The sequence below is a fragment of the Zea mays genome, chromosome 7 (genome assembly GCF_902167145.1).
Source record: "Zea mays cultivar B73 chromosome 7, Zm-B73-REFERENCE-NAM-5.0, whole genome shotgun sequence".
Classification (NCBI taxonomy): domain Eukaryota; kingdom Viridiplantae; phylum Streptophyta; class Magnoliopsida; order Poales; family Poaceae; genus Zea; species Zea mays.
In genome coordinates, this window is record NC_050102.1 from 129,936,930 (window position 1) to 129,941,281 (window position 4,352).

General features: G+C 40.8%; 1 pseudogene across 1 annotated transcript; it reads right to left on the minus strand.

Annotated features, from left to right (window-relative positions):
- Window positions 1-867: 867 nt before the first annotated feature.
- On the minus strand, window positions 868-3,136 carry LOC100194021 (DUF1644 family pseudogene; annotated as a pseudogene). The gene is made up of 3 exons (NR_145984.1): window positions 3,019-3,136; window positions 2,432-2,514; window positions 868-2,089 (listed from the first exon to the last, which is right to left on the minus strand). The product of NR_145984.1 is annotated as a DUF1644 family pseudogene (transcript).
- Window positions 3,137-4,352: the final 1,216 nt, after the last annotated feature.

Below are 4,352 nucleotides of genomic sequence, written 5' to 3' on the forward strand. Positions count from 1 at the left end.
GAGTGCTAAAAATTAACACAACCACACCACGCCTGTCTGCCTACCCGCCTCGCCTCGCCACGCCTTTGTTCGTTTTTTGACTTCTCAAATTAAGTGAAATAATTCCCACCATATAAGTCAAGCCAACGATCCTTAGACTTCTAATATAATACTATTGGTATTCTCCACCATTACACATCATAGAGTTTATTGAATAAATTGGCCAAGCCCATAAAAGATCCAACATTTTTGTCCTACAATCTGACACGGAAAAAATTAACCTTGTCAATCTAAGGTCTGCAACAACGTTCTCTAAATTTCATCCTCTAAAAAAATATTTTATATACTTTACAGTTTTCTCTAAAATATTTCGTCCTCTATATCTTCACCGTCTCCAACAGTATACTGTAAATTCATCCTTTATAACATACCAACTATATAAATAAAATATTTTTTAGCAAACAGTACTACTCCTTACCCCTGCCAATGTACGGATCGTATGACTGGCAAGTGCTTTTGGACGGTTGCTAGCGAGGGATAGCGGATGCTCGGATGCTCCTGTATTTTAGAGCACGCTTTACAGGCTGTTGCTGGACACGAAAAGATGCATGTGAATCGCTGTATGGACACGAAAAGATACATGTGAATCGCTATATTTAGAGTTCAGGACCGTATCTAGACCCTTGCTGAAGGCAGCCTAAATGGAACTTGAAATTTTGTGCATTGCCCCAGTTTCACTTCATCAAACTGGTATGCCAATGAGATCCACATGAAGAAACTATTTTGTTCAGTACAAGCTTGGAATCAGAATACGAATAGTCTATAATTCAAGCTCTAGAGCTCGATCAATGGAACCATGTTCTTTGGAAGTACGAAGCCATGAATACTCAAGTAATAATACCCAGCACTTGCCTTGCAAAAACAATTAAAGCAGTGAATGCGGAAAAGGCACGATTTCGTTTTCGGAACAGGATCACATTGCATTCCATAGAAACGGTTATGCCATACAATCGAGGGAGGGGGGAGGGCTAGCCGCTGCACGATAACAATGCATCACATGACACACTAGCCCCATGCCATTCAACCAGCCATTATCACTGTTACTGAATAAATCCATCAAAGCTTAACAGTCTGTTTCATTTCAAGATTACCATTGAGCATCCCCTGAGAACAGATGGAGGCTACTATCGCTTTGTCAGGTCAGTAATTGTGAATCGGCTTATCGGCAGGGGGAGCAAGTCAGGGATTCATGCAAGATTGCCTGCAGGATCAACACAGATTCTCACATTTCGGCGAGAGGACCAGAGATCATATAGATCAGTGGATTCTGCATTGGCACTTTGCAGTGAATCGTCAATGGTAGCGCCATGACGGTCACCACCCTCTCGCGAAGGAGCCACAAGCTCCTCAAACTGCAGCATGAGAGAAATAAACCTTCGCATCACCTCTGAAGTACTTGAACAGACCAGCTAGACTTTTTATGGCTGCGGCTGTAGATTCTTTAGTTCATGCGACAATACTTAGTAGTTATAGAGTTGCAGCCAGCCGAACTGCTTCTGAAGCAGCCGAAATAAAAGTCTCTTCCATCTGTAAGCATGTAAGGGGTCCACAGCTCGTGGGTTTGCAGAAGGGTGTTTCTTTTGGACATGCTTTCAGAGCTCTATGTATGTAACCATGTATGAACAACCATCTTCCATGGAGCTCCTCTTCTTGTGATTCAGCTGCTTCCGAGCTGGGTCAACCAAGGTATAACACTTGACCTCACCACGGCAAAGGGGACACGCAAGCTCTATTGCATCTGGGTCCTCAGAGGCTTCTTTTCTGCATGACTCCACAGGCTGATCAAGACAGTTTGAGTGTTGGTAGCTGGAAGCACAAATATATGGGCAATAGCCATTGCCATGTGATGAACAGAGTAGAAGAACAGCGTTGTGTGGGAATTCCATGCATACTGGACAAGTTGCCTCTGTCCATGCATATTTCTCTATCGCTGCAAATGGTATCTTGCTGGATTTTTTTAAAAAATCTGGAACTACTTTAGGGTTTCCTGTGATGCGAGGATCTAAGCTGATGAGATGAACTTTTTTTGTTCCTCGTATGCTTGGTCATCCTGAAAGAACTCTAAGATGTAAAAGTAAGTAAGATGCCATTTAGTCTATCAAAAGAAATTGGCGTTGTCCATATTACAGCTAAAAACTGAAGGAACCTTGCTGATATGAGTGCAAGCACAAGGACATTTATATTTTGCTTAATTATTCTGACCAACCCCTTTGTAAAGAATCGATAAGTATAGCTCAATAATAAATTGAGTAGAGACTTCTCTCTTTTATTTTGTTATCTTGATGAATGTCCTATAAGTATGGAAAATATAAGATGAATATTGGTACTACCTCATCCACACACACAAAAACATATTTTCCCCATTAAATTACCAAACGGTTCAAACACTCACAAGTTACAGAAATGTCTGGTTTTGGTCAGAAACTCAGTGGAGATTGTCACCGCAGAGATTGCATAGGTCCATCTTTGATATTCCTGGCCACCGAAGAAAAATGGACAACTTAGATATTCATGGTTGCTACTGAGGAAAAATGGCATTTCAAACAGAACAAATTCAAGGTAGCTAGGGAGTAGTTTTCACCGCACTATCACCATGTGAGTATGCCTAAGTTGGACCTCTACTAAAATGCCATGCCATGTGACTTTTAAGAAAGTAGGGACTTGATTCAAAATAACTAGCAACTTAAAAGAACTTTAATGTGATTGCAAGCATGGATTTTACATGAAACATGCATGGATATATGTATCACTCATCAGCGGTGATACATAAAACTGTCAACCCCAAATCCTAGCACACAGGCAGATGTGTACATGTGCAATATTGTCTCTGAGGTTCTTTAAATCTTCTTTACTAACCAAACATTGTATAAAATGTTATCAGAACAGGAAACCAGGCATTGTGTGCATCAGGGGCGGACCCAGCAAAGGGACATGGCTCGGCTTCCAACAGCACGGAGGGAATAGAAGGGACGAGAATACCTGTTAAATTCTGGTCGCCGCCGAAGACCCTAGCACCTGGCGTTGGGGCAGCGGCGGCGACCAGTCGTCGGAGCGCGAGAGGAGGGGGAGAGAGAAAAAAATGCGGCAGTGTGGTACGCGGGGTCGTGCACTCGTGCAGAAGGGAAAACAGAAAGGTGAAATGCGGTGGTCGGTCAGCCCAGTCTGGGGTTGTTTGGCCCGCGGAGAGTGCACTAGAATGCATGCCTCTTGGGCCGTTAGTTTTCACACATTTCTGTTGCAAACCTTTTTCTCTCTACTTCTTTTATCTTATACTAGTCGGATGTACGGTTTCTATATTTATATATATAGATAGATAGACTTTATTTTAATAAAATAAAAAAAATACTATGTTGATTAGCTTTGGATTAAAGCCAACTGTTTGGACTACTGCAGTTGCAATCCATAGAGACAAAAACACTGTAGAAGCAGTAGAAACCGGTACAGATTAAAGCCAAACGAACAACAATGAAACTTTGGAAACCAAAAAAACTGGTGCTTTATATAGTAGATAGATATAGTCTTCCTGATTTCATATCTATTGGGGATCCAATCGATTGTAGTTTTACCTTATTTTTTTATAAAGTAGGAAGGATGACATAGGACGACGGTGAAACTTTGGAAACCAGAAAAACTGGTGCTTTATATAGTAGATATATTCTTCTTAATTTCACATCTATTGGGGATCCAATCAATCCGATGTTTGTACTTCATTAGGCCAGTCTCAGTGGGGGTTTCATTCCCATTAAGGGCCTGTTCGTTTCGCATGGAATGAAGGGGTGGAATAAATCTGGCTTGGATTCCTTCAATAATTACTATAAGTTTTGGAGATTTGGAATTAATCTTGGTCTGTTCCGGCAGAAACGAACGTGCCCTAAGTCTATTCATAGTATAAAGTATCATAGTTCAATATCTAAAGATACCACATAGGATGAAAAATATAATACTACTACAAGATACGCCTTTACAATGTATAGCATCATATCTATATATATTTTAACTATTTAGTCCTTGTTCGGTTATTCCTATCCCATATGGATTGGATGAGATTGAAAAAATTATGAAAGATTTTGACTTGTTTGGGATTTATACCCACACATTCCCACTCAATCCACATGGATTGAGAGCAAAACAGACAAGCCTTTAATTGGTGTGATGTTGTGTCTATGAGAATGGAACCAAACATTAATTTTTTGTCATAACCTAAGATGTCGTGCCAAAACAGTATCTTAGACTATTCCCAATCCATAGTATCATACACTACCGGAATCCGGGCCTTTACCGAGTGCCGGAGGCTTTGTCGAGTGCTTTTTGTC